At 44.8% G+C, this 25,242-nt stretch overlaps 1 long non-coding RNA gene across 1 annotated transcript; it reads right to left on the bottom strand.

Moving 5' to 3' along the window:
• Positions 1-1,917: 1,917 nt before the first annotated feature.
• Positions 1,918-24,790, bottom strand: LOC105548351. The gene is made up of 2 exons (XR_001007377.1): positions 24,738-24,790; positions 1,918-5,130 (listed from the first exon to the last, which is right to left on the bottom strand). It is a non-coding gene; the product is annotated as an uncharacterized LOC105548351 (long non-coding RNA).
• Positions 24,791-25,242: the final 452 nt, after the last annotated feature.

Below are 25,242 nucleotides of genomic sequence, written 5' to 3'. Positions count from 1 at the left end.
ATGAATGTGTGATGGCTGTCTAAGATGGTAACGTAAGGGGAAGCTTGTTGAAGGGTAGTTGAATGCTCTATTATTTTTGCAAATTTTCTGTAGGTTTAGAACTCTCTGTCTCTCAAAAAAAATTAACTGTTAGAAAAAAGTAGCATGTTCAGAGGTGTTCCCTGTATGATATCCAAGAATGTCTTATAACTTCTATCCACAAAGATGCCTGACCTTTCTCTTTGACTCCTTATTCATATTTTAATCATGCACATGGAAGTCATCAGTGTGCCCCAAGGACATAGGACACTGGGCACAGCTGAAATCTCATAAATAAATTACCAAATATATACTCTAAGAGGACTGTTCCATTTTCCCATGGTTCGAGGAATATCTGCATCTCATTCACTGTAAATGCTGTATGGTGTCCTTAGGGAAGGTGGAGGTCAGAATGGCTGTTGGAAATTGACTGTTCATGTAGGTCACTGCTATGGTTCATCAAGAGGGATATGAGGGATATAAGGGATGGACATTCACCATTCTGTGGATGACAGTTCTGGTCTGGTTGCAAAGAATAGAAGTGTGTCCAAGTAAGCTCAGCATTCTGTTGTACAGATATAAAAGGCAATCTTAAAGACAAAGACATCTGGCCATGTAGCTGTGTGGCTGGGTTTTAAAAGCTGAGACATAGTTTCATTAATGGGCTAAGAGTTTATGGCTATGTCAGGTACTTTATTGTGTGAAGGATTTCATGTTGCTTTTTTATTTTGTTTTGTATTTTTATGGAGAGGTTTCTGATTGGGAGAAAATACCAACTCCTTGCTCTGCAAAAAAGGGAGTACATCAGTCAGCTACTGCCATACCAATGCTGCATAACAAACGACTCCATAACTAAATGGCTTACAAGAAGCCTTGAATTTTTTCACTCGTGTGTCTGCAGGTCAGTTGCAATTCAGCTGATTGTGGCTGGGTTCAGCTCCAGGCTGTGAGTTCAGTTCACGTCTGATGCATGTGTCCATGTCTGATGCATTCAGCCTATGTCTGATGCATTCAGTCTACATCTGATGTACATCTGATGCGTGATTTGGGATCCACCAAATAATATGGACAAGGTGGCTGAGTTTAGACAACCCATGATAGCTCTGCGTTTTATCTATTCAGTTTGCTTTGCTGTCTGTTCTTTTCTTTATGGTAACTGCACCTTGTTTTGTGTTTGGGCAAATGACCGCTGCCCTCTCCACATAGTCCTGGCGGAGTTTGTCAACCAGGATGCTGCTTCTTGCTTGGCCACAGAGGCGGGTCTTCTGACCAGGCACAAGCAGTTACAGGACTCTTTCCCCCTGGCCAGAGTCAATATTTCAAGAAGGGCACACTGAAGAGGTTAGCCAAACCGACATCCTCTGTGGAAAGTGAATGAAAACATTGGCTCTCTCTCTGGTAACTGCCATGCTGGAAGCCACCTGTCTGACATGGTGGTTCATTTTCCCAGCCATGGTGAAGAATTCAACTGTAGTAGAACAGGGTGAGGTGAACAAGGGGGAGAGAGCTAGCTACTGCGTAACCTCATTGAGCTATTCAGTCTACCTTAGACTAAAAGTTCCTTGGCCTGATGTTCCAAATTTTAAGCTAACATAATTGCTTTTTGTAGGAACAAGTTTTCCTTTTTTTTTTTTTTTTTGACACATTTAATCCAAATTAAACAACACATCCATAGTAGAAGGAGCAGGAAGTGGCCTCCTCAGCAATGTGTCTTTTTGTTTATTTTTAGAGACAGGATCTCACTGTGTTGCCCAGGCTGGAGTGCAGTGGCACCATCATAGCTCATTGCAGCTTTGAACTCTTGGGCTCACTTGATCCTTCGATCCCTCTGCGTCAGCCTCCCCAGCCTCTGGGATTACAAACATGTGCCACTATATCTGGCTATTTTTTGGTGTTATATTTTTGTAGAGATGGAGTCTCAGTAGGTGGCCCAGGCTATATCCTCGGCTCAAGTGATCCTCCTACTTTGGTCCCCCAAAGCCCTGAAGTTACAGGCATGAGTCACTGCACCTGGCCAATAATGAGTCTTTTTGAAACACATTTATTGAGAGATAATTTATGTCTTCTAGAATTCACTCATTTACATTGGACAATTAAGTGGTATTGAGTAAATTCATATAGTCATGCAACCATCACCATTATCTTAACTGAGACTGCTTTAGTATTGCACCATTTAACTGTCTCATGCTTCAGGGAGGACAGCAGGCCCCACATGTCACTTTTCACACTCTTAGCACTGGTTCTCTCCTTGCAAGGCCTCCTTTAGCTTGCACCAAAGACTCTGAACCTGGGCTCAACCTGCCGTGTCTATAACTAACTGTGCCAATGAGCTCCCTCTTCTCAGAAGATCATGTTGTCCCTCCTGAAGATTCCTATTATGCATCAATCCAGAAAAGAAAAAAAATACACATTGGAATCCTTATTTGGGAAGGAAAAGAAACTTCTCTTTTGGGTTGAAATTTCTCCATCGGAATCTGGCCATATGTGGTTTGAATCTGAAGCCATTCTTCATTGCATTCTTTGGGTTTATTGCATAACTTCTAGTAAGCTATGCTGGAGAACTTGGCTGAACATTAATTTGAAATATTTTAAGTTTTTGGCAGACTTTTGGACTAAGATATAGCATGACTTTGGAGCCCACCTCCTTAATTAGAAAATACATATAGGCTGTGTGGCCCCTTTCAAATGCCCTTACATGGGTGATCTTTGGAAGGGGAACCCTGATAACAGATGAATGGTAGGGGGAAGCTGGAGCTTCTACCAGGAATCAAAGACCCTCTTTCTGTTTCTCAAGAGCCAGAATATCTGCATCTTTGGGATTCACTGTCTCCTTTATTTTTTCACTGACTTCCTCTGCTCACATACAGCACTCATAACTACCATACCTCAAATCACATGAATGAAAGCCAGAAGCCCACCACCAGGTAATGCTGTCTCCACCTCTTTGGGTTGCAGTTCTGGAGATGAGTGGGTAGTGGCGGCTAGTGCCCCACTGGTCCAGGACCGGATGTGGTTCGTGTGGCTGCTCCTCCAGCAGGGCTGTTCCTGGACCAGTTCTCAGAGAAGGGGCTTGTTGCTAAGCCAGCTCCTCCAAAATGAGCACTCCTCTGACCTCATGGAGCCAAGACGACAGACCACTGGAGTGTGGCTATGGTCCAAATCAAAGATGATAAAAAGAGAAGAAAAAATAGAAGAACATCTGCTAAGCTGGAAATAATTTAAGTCAGAGATCTCCTAGCTTTGCAAAGTTGCAGAACTTTCTTATGATAGGCTAATTCTAGAAACGTCTTCCCACTCACTCCCTAAAGATTTAAAATTGGAATTAGCTTTCTTTCGTACGTTTCAGAAGACTTCCCCAAACGCATAGTATCTCCAGTAACATCCAAAGGTATGACTCCCCATCCCCACACCTTGAATGTGAGAATATAAAAATGCGTGTGTGTGTTTTTTTTTTCTTCTAAAGACCTTTTTTAAGCATTGCAAAACCCAGTAGCCAGGAGTCTAAGATCCAGTCAGAGTCTGAGCCAGCACTCTCTGGTTGGCAAGAGCATGTGGTTAAATATTCAGGAATTTAGCAAGTCAGCTATTAAATCATTGGTAGCTTTCAGTCAGCCATGGCAGGACTACTTACACCATGAAAATTGGCAAATGCTAAAAAGTCTATTCCTTCACCTTTTTTGTTTGTTTGTTTGTTTGTTTGCTCCAGAGAGCTGGTTTACCAGAATATAAGTGATTCAAATCTGGTTTCAGCGACCTATGAGTTGTCTGCCTGTGGGTTTGTTATTTAATCTCTCAGTGCCTTAGTTTCCTCATCTGTAAAACTGGGACGATGACAGTATCTATCTCATGGAGGGTTTCTGTGAGACCTGCAAGAGGTAAAGTGTAGGTAAAGCTCTTGGAACATCACATTGGTTACCATATAACTAAAAGAACAATTGTATCTATCTTACAGGGAATTTCTGTGAGACCTTCACCAGGTGAGCAGAGACAAAACTCTTACAACATACTCAGTCAACACTGGTGACTGTACAGCAGAGCCCTAGCCAAGGCAAAGGACCCCTGCTCTACCCACTCAGAAGGACAGCCCAAGAAAGCGCCTTCTGCAGAGAAGCAATTGCAGCAATTCAGGCACCGTCATCTCATCAGGAAAGGTCATTAGGTTGGCATTAGGGACACAAGAAACAACAGCCTAATTTAAAAAGAAAAGCTTTCAGAAACATAGATTTTCTGCCTCCTTGCTTCCAGAAAACTCTCCCCAAAGCCACAGAGGCATTTATAATTGTAGGAACAAGAAATGAACAAGGGCAGAGACTGAAGTCATTTTCGTTAAGGAATCACAGGCAGAAATGCTGCCTCCAAGGACGGCAGCGTTTTTTTTTTCTCACAATGGTCTTTAAAAAGAAGCCTTCATGATTGTGGTTGGCATGTGCAGAAGGGCAGATTCCTAGCATGGAGCCCCTCAGTCATCCTGGGAAGATGGTCTGTGCCTTGAGTTGCAGGAGGGGTCAAGGAATTCCCCTCATTCTCTCCTATTTTTGAGGAACAAGGCTTCCAGGTGTCCAAGCTCAGGTGGCAGTCTCAGCACCAGAGAGATGATGAGAGCAAGGTGAACCAGAGGTTGCCTTAGAGGGAGTCCCATGCCTGAAAGCCTAACCCTTGTTCCTTGGCCAGACTCAAGGCCCACCCTCATAATGTGCTGTGTTTGAATCCTGACTGGATGGCTTAGAACTGCTTACTGCCTTTGAGCTTGAAACCTCTCCTCTCTGCATGGCAGACAAGGACACCTGTCCTTCAATCCACGGTGTTACTGAATGAGGCCTGGCAGCTACTGAATGCTCACACAATTTCATGTATCTTCCCTTCATTTTTTTTTTCCTTTCTAATTTCCCTTCCTGCCCAGCCTGTGAGCAATCACAGAACTCATGAGAAATACATGACACTGTTTCCCTGCCCTCTACTTCTCAGTCTCTGGTTTGCTCAGTAACACACGTCTGCCAGGGGTGCCACGCAGCTCACTGCTCACTGCCAGGGACCAATGCTGAGCTCATCGACCAGCTTCCTTTGATTCCTTCTTCGATGAGATGCACTTCTTTGGTGGAGGCAGGGAATAATCTAATAAAGAAATTACAAATTCTGATAAGTGCGTGAGAAAAGCAAATGCGATGCTGAGAATCTCACTCCATCTCAGTAGCAGGAGGCGCAGGACTGCTGCTCTGTGGATGCTGTGCAGAAAAGACCACACGAGGGGGTGACTTTAAGCTGAGACTTGCCAGATGACAGCGAGGCAGCTCCAAGGGAGCAGATCCGGGAGAAACACAAACTCATACACGCACATACACACTTCCATGCACACATCCACACACGCATGTAGACACTCACACTTACACACATACAAACACACACTCAACACATACACCCCACGTACACGCACACACATATACATATACACACGTGTACTCATACTTGCACACATACACAAGCACACATACACTCATACTCACACAGATACACACACACATACATTCACACATATACACACTCACACTCGTACACATACACACACTCATATACAAAGACACACACTGTACACACACACATGTAGAAAGACACAAACACATTTGCACACATACATACTCATGCACACACTTGCACACACGGTCACACATATACACACATGCACACACATACACTCACGTATACACACTCACACTCACATACACAGACATACACACTCATACACACATACCTATACACACACACGTGCACTCACAGACACATGAACATGCACACACACATGAACACATTCACAAGCATACTTACACACCCACACATGTTGTGCCAGGAGCCCAGCAAGAGGCAGGACACTATGGAATCTTAATCAAACGTAAGAAATCAAAAGTACCACTGAATTCTTGACAATGGTTAGAGTAGCACCGGCTCTCCCCTTTATTCCCTAAAGTTTTCAAAAATGAAACAAAGCCACAAAGGCAAAAGGCCTTGGAAAGGGGCATATTTGAGGACCAGAAAGGCCGCGTGGCTGTGGGAGTGAGAAAGGCCCCTGCAGTGAGCAGGTTCTATCAGGCAGGGCTCATGGACCACGTTATGGAGTTTGGATTTTATTCCAAGAGTCTTCTTGGCATCTGGGTGGTCAGAATAATCTCGCTCCGCCTCCCGCCATGGCTATGCAGATCCAGTCCCAGAACCCGAGGCTGTGTGTTTCCACAGCAAAGGAGAAGGCAGGCTGCAAAGGGAATTTAGGTTGCTGCCTGCTGACCCTAAGACAGGGAGATTCTCCTGGATTTCCCAGGTGGGTCATGTCATCGCAGGTCCTTGAGAGCAGAAGTGGAAGGCAGGAGAGGGAGTCCAAGTGATGTGGCGTGAGAGGATGCGGCCCTTCACTGCTGATTGCTTTGGAAACGAAGAAAGTGGCCACAAGCCTAGGAGCATGGAGGCCTCCAGAAGCTGGGAAAGGCAGGAAGTGGCTTCCACCCTGGAGCCTCCTGAAGAAACCAACCCTGAAATCCCCTTGATTTTAGCCCAGTAAGACCCATGTTGGACTTTGGTTTCTAAAACAACTAGGTAGTAACATTGTACTGTTTAAACCACTGAATCTATGGTCACCTGTTTCAGCCACAGGAACAGAATGCAGCAGCCTAGTCCCTAGGAAGGAATGGCTCCACTCGATAGACTTCCCCAGGAATGTATCCTTGAGCTCAAGTTGTAAACCCTAGCACAGCATTTCTCAAACAGGCGTGGTTTGACCCTGCAGTGGGGAAGAGGAGGGGAGGAGAGAGAAGGGGCATTTGGCAATGTCTGGAGAGAGATTTGGCAATAGCATTTGGCAGGGGGCATTTGGCAATGTCTAGAGAGACATTGGGTTGTGACTGGGGTGGGGAGGTGCTGGTGTCTAGTGGGTTGGGATCAGGAGTGCTGCTAACCATCCTGCAATGCTTTGGACAGCCCTCACAACAGAGATCATCTGACTCTCCCCCCCAAATGTCAAGAGTGGTGAAGTTGAGAAACTTTGCACAGAAAATGAAATTCTTTAGCCCAAGTAAATGCACAGGTTTTCAAAGGTCATTTTAAGGGTGAAAACGTAGCACACTTTGAGTGGAATTTTATTTTCAGGTGCCTGATATTCCTATAATTTATCCTGACACCAGGTAATAAGGGGCTTGTTGTCCATCCTATTAAAAAATACTTAACAGGTCCTTTAATATGTCAGAAGGTACCACCCCAAACACCGAGGGACTCACAGGAAATGGAGCGAATTCTCATGGTCCTGTTTTCTATTGATGTCTTCAGATCTTGCTTTTCTCTTCTTGCCTTACAGTGTCTTCTAGCTGCCCTCCACCAGAGGGTACTGGTTAATTCTTTGACACTGAGAAATTCAAATCTGACCCACGTGACTTTTGATCCCTGGAATAAATGAAAGAAAAGACTTGGCAATGATCATGATGATGAGTGGACACAGTTCTTTGTCATTGAACCCCAGGCAGAAAGCCACTGAGCTGAGTGATACGTAGGAAAGTCCTTTGTACATGGTCAAGCTCTAATTTTGCTGCCTACTCTGAGCTTGCTGGAGAATGCTACTGCTAGGGAGAACCCACATTCTTCAAAGGTTAAGCTGTGCTTAAATCAATGAGCTGGGTGCATTTGCGAAACTGTAGGGATAACAGCTATCCCTCTGTCTCCTCAGGGGCTTCCTCAATATATTTTATTCAGAGTTGGCACAAGATGAATGGGTCCCAAGAATTTCATAAGACGATCACATAGGATCTCAGTTTGAGGAAGTCAATTTCAGATCAGAAAAAAAGATAAGTTCTTCAAGGGTTTGACAGAAGCCTCATTCAGTGCCAAGGTTCTGAAACTACTCAGACAGACAGACAGACACACACACACAGAAAGATTTATGCAAACCCCTGTGTGTATCCACTCTCTGTATATATTATAGCCATGTGGTCAACATATTCCCATCAGGTCAATTTGCCATTTCATATACTATTTATTGACAAGTCATTCACTGTATGCCACATTTTGTATTTCATTATTCTACACAAGGGTCCTGTAAGCTAGGGATGGTCATTTTTCCTTTTTCAGGTAAGTAAACAGACTCAGTGCACACTGGTATTTACCTGCTGAGACCAGCAGAAACTCAAACACGGGTGTCTCCTCACTTCATTAGGCTGTGTTTTGGAGAATCCAGAAGTCTTAATAGGAAAACTATTAAAAATGAAAGTCTGTACCTAAAATATAAGGATTCTGGTTACAGCCAAGAATTTCTGGGTATCTTATCCTGACCCACTGAAATCTTAACTTTTTCACCTTAATGTGGCTATCACCTGACTGGACGTGGCTGTTTTTTGGTTATCTTAATCTGCCTCCCTTGCAGCTATAATTGTGTAATCAGCAGCTTACCTTCTTCTCTAAGACATGCCAGAATGGGTCAACAATCCTAGAAGCTGAGTGAGGGCCAGTATAGATTATTTTAACAGTGCTTCCCAAACTATGTTCCAAAGAACATGGAATGGTAAAAAGGGGAGTTATTTGGGAATTCTCTCTTACTAGTGAAAGAAATTTGTGTGCCCACTCTGAATCCAGAGTGCCTTGTGCCGCTAGGCAGTGGAGCTAGTTAGACAAATTTGTAAAGTCATATGTTCCCCCAAGCATTATGTCTATGAGAGAGAACGGTCTTGGTGTATCTCCAGAATGCTGTGAACTGCTGAAGCATGTGGCTGCCTGCTAATGGTACGACTTCATTTCCTGCAATCCTTCTGAGTGTGGGAAGAACACCTGGAAAGCTCACAGTGTTCTGAGGGCCTTCCACCTCCTCCAGCAGCTCAGTATTTCTGGTTGTGGTTGCAGGCCCGTTTGTAGTCCCCTCTATCTGCAGAGCTCATTAGAAGTGAGAAACTGCTTCTCGACTAGCAAATGACAAATTTTCTTCACTTATACAGGTGCCAAAGGAACAGGTCATTATGGGTTACTCCTGTTTAGATTAATCACAGTAAACACCCGCTCCTGCGTTGACCCATCACTTATCAACAACAGCTAAACGAGGCATTATTTAATCATGGAACCTTGAGCACCAGCCACCCTCTCTGTCCACAGAAACATGACTATCTGGTTCTTTAACAAATATCTGAAGATTTCAGCTGCCAGCAGATATTGATCAATTTCGGAGCTCCTTCCCAAAATCAATACCTGCACACAGCCAGGACTCGAGGCTCTGGGCAAGAGGGAGTTGATGATCTGAACCTCCTTTTAACAGTCAGGTTGCCAGAGAACTGGGTGTCCAGGCTGAGGGATGTGCCCACCTGACTGCCTTCACAGCTTGCCTTTCAAGGTGCTGTCTGCTTGAAGAAGTCAGAGCTGCTCCTAGTGGGTATACATTTATGAACCAAAGAAAAATGTCTGTTGGGCCCCAAACTACATCTTCATCCTTATCACCTAAGCGATTTTAAGTTGATGATGTTTAATGAGATCCACGTCGTTCAGATAGACTTCAAGCTGTGACCCAGCAAGGCAACACCAATTTAGCCTTACTAAACACACCTCCCGATTTTTTTAAAGTACTTCATGCCACATAAATTAGACTGCCATTGAGATAATTGGAACCTTGTGGCTGTTAATTTTTCACAGATACACTATTTTGAAAATAAATCATGAACCATCATCTTTGAATGTTAAAGTTAATTTACATTGAACACACTTTTCTACTTCAAAGCATTCATAGGTGGATATCTTTAATAGATAATTGACAGAGATGGAACCTCCCTTCACTGCCATCAGAGCCACGAACCTAAGATACTCACATCAATCCAAAGTAGCCAGAATCCTTTTGGGTTTTTTTGTCGATCATCTTTTCTGAACCGGAACTGTCCAAATATTCATCTAAAATAATGGATCAAAGCTGTTGTTCCAAAAAGGATTGCTTTTTGGTGGGGGAGGCATTGCAAGAGTACATTCTGCATTTGCACAGGGGCTATGTGAATTTTCCATAGACAGAATATCTCAGTGACCATTCAATACAAATGAACAGGCTTCTCTGATATATAAAGAACTCAATTACATGTTTCAATAAAGAATGTAAGTGTGCTTTTCTTTTTCACAAAGACCTCCGTTTTTGCCTGCAGGTAGCGTAAACATCAGCACAAAGCAAAGAGCCAAACTACACTCCTGTATCACATTTGATTTCAAAATACTAATGTTCTCCCTCCCAGAGTTGCTCCATGCCCTGAAATGTCAAATAGAAAATATCAAAATTACTGGTAATTCTAAATGGCCAGCTAAGCAGGTGTATGTCTTGATAGTAAAATAAAACAATGTATTGGATGTCAAATAAAAACACATTACACATTACCTAAAATTCATTTCCTCCGCTTCCCACAATTGCATCACCTCCGTCATTTTTCATCAGGCAGAAGGTATAGAGAGACATCTGATACATAAAGCATAAATGCATTCTGCAATTACAAAATGTTAAATAAAACACCACACATTGTAAGGCAAAGGCAAGGAGGTGTGGAGAGGAAGCAGAAGAACAAAGTTGAACTAATCTACATTCTCCCAAAGTTTCTTGACATCATCCCTGTTGAAATTAAACTGTCTTAGAGGGGCTCTTTATAAGGCATTTTAGTGACTGGAGTGGAAAATAAGCCAACACGTTCTAAGTGAGCTCCAAAATATCCAGTTGGAGGTAATGCTTTGCCTGTGTTTGCCTCTGATAAACCACTGGCCTCTGTGGGCTTCTGCCTCACTGGCTTAAGGGGCATCAGCCAGGTGTCTAGCTGCCGCAGGGGTTGTTCCATTGGGAATGACATCATGTGGACAAGATGCCACACGTGGTGCAGTGCAGTTGCTATCAATCTGCACTATAGCAGAGCTTCTCAAATTTTAAAGAGCACACAAATCACCTAGAGATCTCAATAAAACATGCAGGTGACTTTAGCTGGTCTGGGTGGAGCCCAAGGTTCTGTCTTCCTAAAGAGCTCACTTGCCACGAGAGTGCTGCTGGCCCTGGGGCCACACTTTTGGTAGTGAAGCTCCATGGTACAAAACATTTCTGAGTCTACAGAAAAACAAGACACCAGAGAGGTGGGTTATCTCTTAGAGCATAAGATTTTATCTGTAAATTTGCCATAGGCTTCATGAGATCTGCAGTGAAAATCAGGCCACTATTAAAGCAGCACAATTGAAAATGCCATTTTTAAAGATATAATTGAAAGGAAAATGATGCCCATCACCTGTATTTGATTCTTGATTGTAAAAGAAGGCAGATCGATAGACAGTGTCTCCAGAATGTGGTTCCTGCATAGGTTATTCATTGCAGCAAAGGTAAACTATGGAATGTGTAGTCCACACTGAATTATCTGGGGCTTTGACAAAATGTGATCGTATTCGAGTCATCTGTTCACATGGACAGTGGCTCTTGGCAGTGAAAGGACTGAAGTGGGCTCCTTCTTGCCTCTCCCTTTCATTGTTATTATGTTGATGATTTGCCCCATTTCTTCTGTCTTCTCTCCATGAGACTGACTTAGCAATACGAACCCACAAATTACAAATGGTACCAAAAATGATAGCAAGGATTGGTTGAGTATTGCTGGGGAGTGGCATGGAATCTGGCCAGCTCTGTTGCCTCCTGCCCACAGATGGCGGTTACCCGTGGGGTGGGACAAAGTGGAACTGGTTGGATCCTGTGGCATTCTTCCATAGTTTGTCATCAGTCTCCACTTTCTTTTCGTGGTTCCCTGTCTTAGTTGCCTCATTGAACCCCTGTTGAGGATCAACATGGATGTCTGACCCAACGAGGGGAAGGACACATCCATTACTGCCTCTCGGCTGCTAACCAGTCTTCCCTGTGCGGAGTTTAACAGCAGAATTCAAATCATTACTCTTCCTTACTTTTTCCCTGAAGATGTCCCTTCTCCAAGATCTCCCCATGCCTGACCCTCGCTAGACCTTTAGTTAAAAGGCGAGCTTGCTTTCAATGACGGGGACTTGCTGGCTCTTCCACTACCATGGATCAAATTTGCTTTTCAAATGCCATCGCCGATGGTCTTGATGTGTTTTCCTGTTGCTTGTGTCACTCAGCGGGGTCTAGTTCAGCCTGGAAACATTCCCTTTGACTCTCTGTGATGTTTTCAAAGGTAGGAACAAACCCCGTCCTTTTTTATTCTAACCTGCCACAGTGGCAGGTTAAGCTGTGATCACTGGTGGGAGTGAAGATGAGAGGAAGAGAGGGTCCCCTGAACTTCTCGTACTTACTTTCCCAGAGACCACATGAGTTGCTCTGCAACCCAGAAGTGCAGCTCTGAGCCAATCCTCATTTAGGACCCGTGCTTGTGTAACAATATGTTGGGGGAGATGGTTCTGATCGTCAAATAGAAAGGACTCACACTGACCCTCAGAGGTGAGCACGCAGGGCTCCCGTAGTACACTTTGTTAGTCTGCTAGTGGCCTTGGCCTCCTACTCCCCATGCCCAGCGAGAACCCCCTGCCCACCACACTGAGTGTCATAAGGAGCCCTTGATATCAGCCTGTAAACTCTTCAGTGTCATAGAAGATGGTGGGGAAGCCAAGTGCTGCAGTGGACGGAGAAGACTAGCTAGGGAAAGAAGCAGGCAGGAGGTGAGATCTGCCCAGCCTGTCCTACAGGCTGAGTTTGGAGCTGTCAGCTGTCACTCTTATGGGAGATGAGAACAGCCACAGAGGGAGGCTGGTGAGGGGTCCTGGAGCAAGAACGATGACTCAGAGAGACCACCAGGCCTGTCACTGCTGCATTCATGGACTGTTGTGCTATGTGGCTGGAATGAAGGAGACAACAGGCTGAGCAAGGGGCTGTGGGTGTGGGGCCCCAGATCCACACAGAGAAACACTCCCCATTGCATAATCTCCCACCTGCCCAGGGACTCCAACTGGTTCAGTTCTTAATGACCTTGTGGACTTGGAGCATAAGGATGCAGACGCAGCCCCCTTTGTCCGGATGCTTTTAATATTCAAGATGGCAGCGAATGTCTGTGTTAAAAGTAGCCATGGAACCCGAAGATCATTAGCAGAAGGCAGCACAATTTCTGGGGCAGACAGTCATGGAAAATGTGGTTTGGAAGCCAGGTACGCATTTTCAGCTGTGAGATTCATGTTGAACTCGGTCCCCAGAGCAGGCTGCCTCTCACGTTTTCTCCTCTTTCCCAAAAGTGCTCTGGACATGACTAGTTCTCACTGCTCTGGTCTCCTTATTGATGTCATTCATTTATTGCACACTTTGAGCCAGGAATCATCTTAAGCAGTTTTCCATGTTGCAGGTGGGCTGACTTGCAGGAAGGCGCAAGAAGTTAGATAACTTCACAGCTAAGATCACAGAGCTGGGGATGCGTTGTGGATCCCTGAAGTCTGACTCACGCTCCCACACCTTGAGCCATTTGCTAAGCCAGCTCAGTTCTTCTTTTAAGCCTCCAGGTAGAAGGCAAATCCTAGAAAGGAGGTCCTGTGGAACACAGCACAGTTCTCACTGCTGTAGATGGAGAGTAATGGAAAATCCCCAAGCTGTATTGAAACCTATAGACAATGAGTTATTGACCAGCTAATCATGGTAAACACTCGACACAGGAGTAGAGATAGTAATTAGGCCTTGACTCCTTCTGAATTCCAAGGAGAGAGAATAGTGAGAATGCAGAGACCAACATTTTAGGATATGCCTTAGTTTCTGCTGACCATCTCCAGGTGGGACACCAGAGGGGTCTCCATTCTCAACATCCCTGTGGGCAACCGGCTCATTGCTTTTTCTTTACAAAACTAGGTTGAGCCTTGGCCAACATAATGGAAATATCAGAAGCAATAAATAAATATCTTGTCAAGTGGCTGATTAATGTGTTCTCATAATTGGATACACAGTGAGGCTCAGCTGAAACAGTCACAGACGACTGTTAACCAGGCACTAAACTGCCACACAGGGAGCATTGGGTTGCATTAAAATCTATTCCATGAGATCAATACGACACCACTTGTTTCTTCTCTTACTTGGAGGTTTCGACCAGCCGTTTCCAACATCACCTCATAATTGCCATAAGCTCTTACAGCCAAGAGAGCCGTGAGCACACAGTGGGCACTCATATGTGTTTGCCAAATAAATTGTACTGGTTACACTGTTCAAAGTGATGCTTTATTGATTACTCCATCTTCAGGAAACCAGGAGGGTGAGCAGCTTATTAAGGGCAGCACAATATCTGGAGAAATTCCTGTCCCCCTCTAGGCCTGGTTTGCAAAGTTTCTGCTGCAACTAATACAGCTATTTAGACCAACAGCAAGTATGAAGAATGGCTTTTCCAAGCTCAGGGAAGTCCAAATCATTCATGCACGCCCTGTGGATTCTCAGGTTGCTTCTAAGTCCTGCTCATGTTTCTAAATTAGATCCTCAGCAAACAGCATAAAGAGGTAGTGGGAATTACCAATTCCTTAAGGCTCCCACCTGAGTTCCCCGTCAAGAACCCTCCTCTGGCCCATGTTGACTCTGCTCACTTGTTGCCACTGCCCATGGGACCGACCCACAGCATCGTTTCTGCCCCATGTGAGGGCCACACACATGTGAGGGCCACACACGTGAGCTTTTGTCCCAGCTTGTCTGAGGGTTCAGGTACGATGACAGCACACAGGCCAAACCCAACCCACCACTTGATTTCTTATTACCTGTGAGCTAAGAATGTTTTTTATGCTTTTTAAAAGACTTCATATTTTTAATACACTTTTAGATTTATGGAATAATTTGGCAGGTAGTACACAGAGTTCCACGTATCTTTCCCTGCTACCCATGGGGCCTGGCACACACGTTTTCCTATTATATCTTACACTAGTGTTGGACGTTTTCTAAAACTAACAAACCAGCACCGATACATTATTATGAACCAAAGTCCATACATGACATTAGGGTTCACTCTTGGCACTGTACCTTCTATGGGTTTTGACAAACGTATGATGACATGTATCTACCGTTACAGTATCGAGGAAGGTACTTCCATCACTCCCCAAGTCCCCTCAGCTTCACTTATGCAATAAACCAAAAGTCCCCTAATATTTCATGGCATGTGAAAATTGTATCACATTTATATTGCAATGTCCATAAATAGTTTTATTGGAACCCGGCACCTCTGTTAACGTATTGTCAATGGCGGCTTCCGCTCTACTCAGCAGATTTGGGTACTTGCAACAGAGACCATGTGGCCTGCAAAAGCCAAAAATGTTTACTCTCCGGGCCTTTGCTGGAAATGTTCCCTGACCCCTTGTCTAGACCATCAGCTCTGGAAAGTCCAATTTGTCGCCTCTCAGCACTTAGTGAGGGGATTTGATCGCAGTCAGTTTCCTAATTTAAGATCCAAAACCTCCTCTTAGAAATGTTAACAATTGTTTCCATTGTCAGCTGTCTCCCAGAGTCCTGGAATCCCTTCTATCATTTTTCTGATTGTCTTTATTCTTGACTGACGTCTTGATTTCTTCAAATAGTGAACCTTCGATGAGAGGTGAGCCTAGAGGATTAACTTTGCCCAGAGAAAAGACAGGCCCTTACCCAGCTTCTTGATGGCCTGCTCTGAGCCCGGGGCATACACTGTTTGGTAAGAGTGTCGTCGTTTACTGGGGGATCTTGAGCCACATGGTAACAGCTCACCCTCCCTCCGGAGAGCCTGGAAACCAAAGGCTAAGTGACCATCCTCGGTAAGTACCTGAACCCCAAGGCTCAGGCAGACTTTGCTGGTTGGTGACACTGACTAAGCGCTCTCAGATATCCTCGCCAGAGGAGTAAATGCTGTCTGGTATGACTCCACCGAGAGGGACAAATGGAGCTCGCACCTGAGTCCCCTGGACCCTGCCCTATCTATGCCTGTCTTCTCCGGGCTGATTTTAACCTGAGTCCCTTCATCCTGATAAACCATGAGCATGAGCATGACAGCTCACATTCCATGAATTTGTCTAGTGAATTATTAATTCTGAGCGTGGTCTTGGGGACCACCCCATACACTAAAGGTGGTTGTTTTGATTGGTGTGTTGTTGAACTGTGAAGTTAATCAGACATGAAGCAGCACGCTTGGTGGCAGAGCGTTCCAAAATCATCTCTACTGTGGGTGGCAAAGGGGAGGTCCCCTCCAGGTCATACAAGCAGAGCCTCCTACTGCCACCTGTCTCTGCTGTCCATATTGTGAGAAGGAGAATCTCTCTCCTTTCCTTAGTTTATTTTTGTCTTTGCTGTTTTGAAGTAGATATCATCACTTCCATTTTATTTCCTTTTTTTGTCTTTGAGACAGGGTCTTGTTCAGGTATCTCACTGATGATGGAGTGGAATGGCGGGATCACAGCTCACTGCAACCTCAGCCTCTCAGTGTCAGGTGATCCTCTCACCTCAGCCTCCCAGGTAGCAGAGACTAAAGTCCCACACCACTACGTCTGGCTAATTTTAGTAATTTTTGTAGAGATTTTTTTTTTTATAAGTTGCCCAGGGGTGGTCTCAAACTCCTGGGCTCAAGCAATCCACCTGCTTCAACTTCTTAAAGTGCTGGAATTACAAGCGCGAGTCACCGTGCCCAGCCCATCGCTTCCATTTTAAAGATGAGGAAACTGAAGCTAAGAGAAGTTAGATAGCCTGTCTTAATTTCAAGGTCAACAAGTAGCAGAACCAGAAAAGCCCAGAGCTAAACAAACGTGAAAGCCTTTTGTTTGTTTGTTTGTTTTTTCAACTACAGATTAACTTCCAAACTTCCAGGAGCCTCCTGGCTACAAACTAATTTTTGGTCTTTTTATTACAGGCTTATTTCGACCAAGTGGGACCTAGGAGAAAAGTTTCGGAAAAGATTTCGCAGTTCATGTTTGATAAGATTTGTAAGAGTGAGATAAAAATACAGGGCTTTCTTTTCTAATTAGAGCCGAATGTCAGAATGAACTGGTAGCAGGTCACTGTGACCTGTTAAACTTGGCTCTTTATAGAAAGTTTTCGCTGTTATTGTTTTCACTGAAAAGATCTTTTAGAAACCTGGAAAATGCAAAAAGAGAAGAAAGAAGGGAATACTCACCCAGTGTCTGTGAGGCAGATGCAGTGGGCCTCACTTTTTTGTGTCTTTTCCCCACTGTATGGATGAGGGATAATTTATGATAAAATTATTTCGTTTTGATAATCATTCATTAGCTGTGAGAGCTGCTCTCAGTCCTGACTGTGGAATAGAGTCAGAATCTCTGGGCATGGGCCAGCCCCCCAGAGGAATGCAGCACAGAGAACCATCCTAGATTCAACTGTGCAGGGTATCCAGTTAGAATGCAGTTAGATGTGGGGTGTTTATCTCATACGGTTCTTTTAAAGACTCCGATGTCCAAATGATTCTCCTGCCTCAGCCTCCTCCTGAGGAGCTGGGATTGCAGGCATGCACCACCACACCCGGCTCATTTTGTATTTTCAGTAGAGACTGGGTTTCACCATGTTGGTCAGGCTGGTCTCAAACTCCTGACCTCAGGGGACCCACCTGCCTAGGCCTCCCAACGTGCTGGGATGACAGGTGTGAGCCGCTGCCCCAGGCCAATACCTTAAATTCTTAAGTGTATCTCTTATTAAGGCTAAAGGCTACGTTTTTGTAACACCAAGAAAGCATATCTGGGAGGTAAATTTCATGAGTGTGTGTCACTCCCACACATGTGGGAGTGGGGTCCTTGGATTGCTCCCTCTGCTTCAGAACCTTCACAGTTGCTGCTCTATTTCCTTTGGGCAGGAGTGTGACAAAAAAAGCAAGCTGGGGCCATGCTGATTTGTATTTGTTTTTATGTAGCCATATTTTTCTCTTCCTAAAAATGATCTAGTATTTTGCATTTACCCTTATTTTATTATTTTAAATACTTTCCAAGATGTGTCTAAATCTGGCCCAAATCTGGCCCATTTTTTACTGGTTTTCTTTGAAATTTGGTGAACGCTTGCCGCCTGTGTTCTCAGATCTTTGTTACAGTTCCAGCAATTTTTCTATAATTATGTCATTGATGATTGATTCTATTTTGGTAGCTCTGATATTCTCCTTAGAAAATATCTATAATTCCTAGCAAGGGTTTTCTTATCTATAATTATCCGTTTATAATAGCACATCGTTAACTTTTTCATCAGTATTGTGTGAGGGCTTCTCAATTTTTCAACTTTTCTCTGTGCCTCTATAAATATTTTAGTGGAAACTTGGGAGATACTGATTTAGGGCAGGGTGCTGACCAGATTTTATCTGAAAACTCCATTGCTTGGCTTGATTTGGGGACTTGAGAGAGCCCTAAGGAATCCCAGCTTGACTTGCACCTTAAACAAATCCTACTCTCCAAACAGCAATAAGAACCCAGTTTTAACAGTGTAATAGAGAGGTTATTTCCCTTATGCTAAGTAAATGCGGTCTACTAATCATATGGCGTTTCACACTAATTCATTCTGTAAATATTTATCAGTCACCTGCAGACCAGGCACGTATCTAATTCTTGGGATAGAAAACAAAGGACAGAATCCCTGATCTCATGGAGGAGGCAGACGATAAACAAAATGAATAAGTTACAGAGGATGTTAAAAGGTGCTCAGTACTTAGGAACAAAATAAAGAAAAAGGATCCAAGGCGCCAGGCAGGGAGAGGCGCAGCAGCCAGTGTGTGCAAAGAACAGACTTTAGGAGGTGTCAGTTTGTGTTCTTCGTTCGGTTTTTAGTTTCTGACACTCAGGAACCAAGACCAACTGCCTGTTTGATTATGCTGCCTGTACAACTTTGCCTTTCATGTCAAGTAATCACTTCAGAAATTATCTAGTTTGAGACCTTGTCACATCAACAACTTTACGGCAAAGTGAGTGACGTTCTGAGCAATGGCTCCTTCCCTGGATTAAGCAATCACCTTGAGGCTCTTCCCTTCCGACTTCCACTGCTATATCAATGAGCTTTCATGGGAATATGCCTTTGCATAATCTAAATAATGCGACAAACAAACAAAGCAAAAATATCTGTTCCACCCATATCCTCTACCGGCGGCAAGAAGGATGTCGGCTGTAGGGCATCCCAGCTGCTCCCAAGCTCCCCTTTTCTCAAGGTTGTGTTGCCTGAGAGTGGGTTGGGAAGTTCAACAAGCAGTGAACACCAAGCATGCTAAAGGATCCCAGAAAGATCATTCGTTTTTCCTAGTGTTGGCGATCTGGGCAATATTGCACATTTTTTTTTTTTTTCTGCCTGGGGAATATTAGCAGAATAATCCCTCCACCCAAATGTCTGCACTCTAATGCTGGGAACCTGAAATGTCACCATACATGCTGAAAGGGCCTTTGTACATATGATAAAGTTTAAGGATTTGGGGCACTCTGAGCTATCTGGGTGGGCTCCAGGTAATCACAGGAATCCTTGTCAGGAGAAGAGGGAGTCAGAGTAGGAGGTGTGAGGATGGAAGCAGAGGTGGGAGTGACGTCATTGCTGCCTGTGAAGACGGAGGAAGGGGCCATGAGCCAAGGTGTGCAGGTGGCCTCTGGAAGCTGGGAAAGGCCAGGAAACAGATTTTCCCCTGGAACCTCCAGATGTCTAACCCCCAGAACTGTAAGAGATTGAATTTGTGTTGTTTTAAACCACCAAGAGGGTGGCAATTTGTTAGAGAAGCCACAGGAGACTTCTGAACGCTAGGAGCTCAGCTGTGGCAGGCATGGGAGACTCATTGGAGGGTCCTTAGAAATGCACACTGGGCACTGAGCTCAGCTAAAGGCCTGCACCCCACACTCTGGGATTTGAGTCTGCCTTGCCGTCTGCTGTAGCGGTGCCCTTTATTTCTGGGGCAGATCTCAATATTTGTGGATTTACTCAGACAAATGTGGTTGGACAGAAGCACTGTGTTAAGAGAAGGATACTGGGAAAGAGCCTGTCTTCACATCCGACTTCATGCCAGGCTTGGCCTTTCACAGGGTAGCTTTGGAATTTCCCACACTGCCTACCAGAGAACTATGTCCAAGACAAGCCCTGTAGTTTAAGCTTCTTTAGCATCACAGGGGAGCCCCTCTGCCTGGGAATCTGCATTTTAGCATGCTCCCCACACCCCTGGGGGATTCCAATGCATCTGAAGTCACAGAGATTGCTGCTCTGCAGCTACTTTGGCCGCGTGGCCGTGAGTCCTGTGACCCTGGGGCTCACCCTATCCTGGTATAACATGGATGTCATAAGGGAACCAGCATTTCACATTGTCCCTGTTTTCTTTCTGAGCAGCTGAGAAAAGAAAAACCTGCCTGTGTGTATCTGAGAATTGAACCAGGAATTCGTTGCGAGCCGTCGGACCCTCCGGCTACTGAATCAGAGCAAGGGGAGAGCGTCTGAGGATGCTGCCCCCAGGAGAGACGGGAGTGGTGTGTCGACTGCAGAGCCGTGTTGATTATATGGGAAGGCACCTCATTCCCTGCATGGGCATCTTTCCTGCATGTCTGTTCTCCTTAGTCTTGGAGCTGACTGCCTATGCGGAGATCACCTGTTAGAAAGTGGCAGTTCTGGGTAATATAAAATTGATCAATTCAGTGAGTGAAGACTGTAGAGGTGGTGAATCCCCTGTCCAGATCCCGGTCCCCCTTGGGCGGAATCTTCCGGGGAGTCCAGATGCTACTGGCACTAACCTACTCTGTCTGCCTTCTCTCTTCCTTCTGCAGAGAACACACTGAAAATTGCAGACGGGCACAACATCCTCCCATTCGCGACGACTGTAATCAGATGTCCTTTCTCTTCAAGCAAAGAGGTAACCTTTTGGGACAGGAGCGTAACACACCAGCTGTACTGTGAGGATTAAATCTTTGTGCTAGAAGAATGATTTATGCTCCAATAAAGCCAAACAAAACCTGATTGGGTAGGGTGAGACCACCAAAAATTATGTTCACAATGAAAAACAGAACGAGAACTAATTACCCGGGTGCAGTGTCCCATTTAGCTATAATTCTACAGTCAATTAGTATTCTGTTTAATTGTACAATTAATGAACATATAAATTAAATTCATAGTTTATTTCTACCACTAAATTACTTATTTGAATTGCCTCTTTGGAAAAAAAAATAAGCGACTCAATGCGCACATTATTAAATGAGTTGGTAATGCACATTCCGGGCACGCCTTAATTGTAAAACAATTACTTCACTATTACGGGTGGGATGTTGCTTGTGTTATTGGGAACTGAATAATTTAATTTTCTCTTATCAAATGAACAGGTAATAGTTTCACTGACTAACACACAATTCTCCTGGCAGTTTTCAAGACTTGCATGTGCAGATTTCATGCCATCCAAAGCACAGAAAGGCAGCGCATGAGAAATGGTGGTTTTGATAGAACCTACGGGAGACACCAGCATGGATGGATGGCTCCTGCTCTTGTTTGGGATGGTGAACGAGCGGGAACTGGCAAGGCTGGCTCCTGCTCTTGGTGGGGATGGTGAATGAGCTGGTAAAGCAAGGCCAGGCATTCCCCAGCCCTCACTGGCTGGTGAGTGCAGGAGAGACATACGCCACCACAAAGCAATCTTCAGTGGTATGCATCCTCCCCTCAGCTCCCTGGAAAGCTCCTCTCAAAGAATATCTGAAAATCCAGAGATGGGTGGGTGTTTATGTGTGCTCGTAGATGAGGTCCTGCCTCCAGGCACTGCCACTGCACCATCGTTGCCCCCAATGTGCCTCTGCTGCCCACGTCCGTGTTTGTGGGGACTGGTTCTCACCCAATCACTACGGCACTGAAACCCTTGACATTTGAGGTTCAGTGATGTCCTCAAATGTCTAAGTCGTTAGAAGAGGGGGGTCGGTGGCACTGTCTCGTGTGCTTCAGAGGGGTCCTGAAGCCGTGCAGAATTTAGTGAGGTGGTCAAGTTCATCGGTCCTGCCATGGCCCCTCCACTCCTGACTCCCCAGCCCATGCCCTGCTGGTCCCTGGACACACACAGCACCTTTCCTCTGTTTCTTCTACCAGGATGGATACCAGGACTTCTACCAGGACTCTAGCAGAAGTCCCCTTTGGTCCCTCAGGTTTCTACCCCAGGGGTCCTGACAGCTCTCTAGATATTCTCCCTGTGTGTGTGTTCATCCTGGGACTCCCAATATATAAAATAAAATCCTTGTTACATTCCATTGTAAAATCATGCAGGCTGCATGGACTCCAATTCCAGCTCTGGCACCATCCATGCAGGTGACCTTGGGCAAGACACTCAGTCTATGCCTCGCTTCCTTATCAATGAAATGGAGACAACAGTATTTTCCCTGGTGAGGGAAGAAAGTCATGGGGGAGGGGCGTTCCCGTATGAATAAAGGAACATGTGCATGAAGGAGCCCAGAACATTGCTCAAAAGTGTCCCTTTTGCTGTGATGCAATTAGCCTTTGCTGATGTAATTATGATGTAATTTGACAATACCCAAATGGTGTTGAAAAGCAAAAATTCCATCAAGCCAAATAGCTAAGATGACTAACTCAAACCAGATGTCAGGGAGGGTGGAATTAGACTTGTGTGAAGAAGAAAGTGGCCTTGGAACTGAACTTCCATCAAACCAGTTCCTCTGAGACTCACAAAACCCAGTAATGTGATTGCTTTGGTCTGTTTTTCATGTTGGAACAGTCTGAGTCATCTGATAGCTGCAGAAATAATGTCACTGGCTTAACTGGCTCTCACCCACCTGCTGTATGTACAGGATGGCTGACTTGAGAGCCAGCGATCTGGGTTTGGAGCAAGTGGTTCCACTGATGGCTTGTCAAAGTCAAAGTAAAAACTGTACGGGACAAAGTTACACAGGCCAGGAAGACTTCTCCAAAGACTATTGCAATAGAGGAGAGAACCTGAGCTCAACTTCCATGATACAAAAGGTGGGAGAGTTTTCCAATGCAGGCATGAGATAGTGGAAAGGATGGGAGGATGCCAGCAGATGGGAGGTTGGTCCATGGGATGTGACCAGCAGGCCGAGTTATTCCTGAGCTTGCAAACGTTCTTTTCCGATTAGGCCACCTGTGTTTTCTAATGTGCATCCATCAGAGAAAGCTCCTATTCTCAGAAACTGGGAGCTTGGAGTGCCGTCTCCTTCATCATTGACATTTCACAGAGACGATTTCCAGGTCTTCGAGAAAGGCATTTTCTGGATTGTAAAATGAGCCAGAATCTGGAGGAAGATTTGTAGCTCCAAAGGATTTATAATTGCACGTTTTCTAAAGTAAATGCTCTATGAAAAGGGAGGTGAGGGGCTGATAGTCAAGATGGAATCTGTCTGAAGTTTCACCAAGCCTAGGGAAGGTGACACTGTCTTGGTCACATGTGAGTGGGCTGTGGGCTGGTGGCTCTGGGACACCACTAGTTGCTCATCCCTGCCATGCTCTCCTCTGCAGTACCAAGGATGAAATTTATCTTTCAAGCAATCAATCCCCCAGCCCTAAATGCCTGAGCCCTAAATTCTGAGCAGTCATCAACGGCTCTGTGTGCTGGTTCTGTTCCTGTTATTAGCTGTCTCTTAATAACCTTCGGGTCAGGGGTGTTATTGATGCTCCAGCTTAATTCAAATTATAATGGGATAAATCATCTGCCATCTCCAATCCTTGTTTATTGAATTTTGTATGATCCATTTAATTTAGGCCCTCCCATCTCTGAAGGTCGAAGCCTATTGGAAATCCGTCTCTTTATCCTCTCATGACCTAATTTATGTTTTTCCCTTTAACTTCTCCACCTACCTTATTGCTGTTACAGCCTCAGAGGCTCCATGAAGCAGAGGCGGGACTGAGAAGATTAACATTTTTATTGCTTTACTTGGTGTCCTATCAAAGACAAGCAGATGCAAACAGACACAGACATTTTTAGATCCTTTGCAGCGTCCCTCTCCAGGACTTTCTATTCTGCCCAGAAAAACATACGTACTCATGTTCCCCCAATAACAATTTCCTGGGCATTGACTCTAGATGTTTTAAAAATGTTTTTAATGTAGCATACTTTTTTTAAAAGCGTGGGACCACAGATAGGAACCAAGCACAGACACCTGCCTTTCAAAGAGCAGGTCGTCCAGTTGGATTCCAGTGGTCCCCAGGCAGGGTGTGTTAAGTGCTGGACGGAGGTGAAATAAACAGAGAGCAGCTAAGGAGGGATGGATGGAGAGAGGCAGGGTGAGGAAGGAGCCACCTAAAGGATTTGAAGTGGCCCTATTCCCCCTATATGTGGGTTCTATTTGGAAATAAGGAACCCGATGGAGATAAGTGATGGAATATCTCTTGGATATTATATCTCTTGGATAATATAATATTGGATAAATGACACTGGCATTCCCCCCATATGTGGGTTCTGTTTGGAAATATGGAACCCGATGGAGATAAGATAAGTGATGGCAGTCAAGGGATTTCTTGGGAAAAGGTAGAACTGCTTTTGGAAGGGAAAACAAACACAGGAAGAGATCTCAGACAGAAATACTCGTCATCAAACACCAGCTGGGCAATTTGAGTGGGCATGGGCTATCAAGAGGCAGGATAGTGAAGAAATCAAGAAACAAGAAAACCTTTGCCATTCAAAGGCAACCAATCTTTCATAGCTGATCGCAAGGGGCTTGCTTATTATTCATTGAAATCTGAGCCCAACCTTGGAAATACGGACATGAAGTAAGGGCTATTTGGAAGTTTTTTCCAGCACATGATTTGATGATGCTTAAACAAAGTGCTGTTGTTTGAAGAAAGCAAGTGCTTAGGGTGGGTGTTGGTGGAAGGATCTGGGAGTGCACACCGTGTGTCACTTGCCCCGTCACTGGTAAGCCTCGCAATCCCGGGTCCCCAGTTCACAATGGATGAAGCAGGCTCATCACTGGGCCAATGCCCAGCTCTGCTGACTCACACCATTTAATCACAGGCAATTAGTGTGACTGACAGCCCTAATTAAGCTCTTACCTGAACAGGCTCCTTCCAGCTGCAACCTTGCAGGGAGCAGCTGCCCTACCTTTGATGCCTTTGATTCGGTCCCTTCTTATCAGGGTGGTTTTCCATCTCATCCAAATTTCCTCATCACCTTTAATGAACATTTTCATCCCATTTCTTCTAACGATTTTAAGATGCTGGTGCAAGGCGTTCACTTGGAAAAAAAAAAAAAAGTTACTGTATTGTCAGTCAAGCAGGCTCATCAGTACAGAAAGAGGGCTTTGCATCAAAATTGGCAGATGCTTGGAACAGCCTTTGATTTATCAGTGTTTTCATATCTGACAATACTGGTGTTTGGCCATAGAGGCTTCTGAGGG

Source organism: Mandrillus leucophaeus, unplaced genomic scaffold, assembly GCF_000951045.1.
Source record: "Mandrillus leucophaeus isolate KB7577 unplaced genomic scaffold, Mleu.le_1.0 Scaffold41, whole genome shotgun sequence".
In the NCBI taxonomy this organism is placed as follows: domain Eukaryota; kingdom Metazoa; phylum Chordata; class Mammalia; order Primates; family Cercopithecidae; genus Mandrillus; species Mandrillus leucophaeus.
The sequence above is the reverse complement of the archived record's forward strand: the minus strand, read 5'-3'. Positions and strand labels throughout refer to the sequence as shown.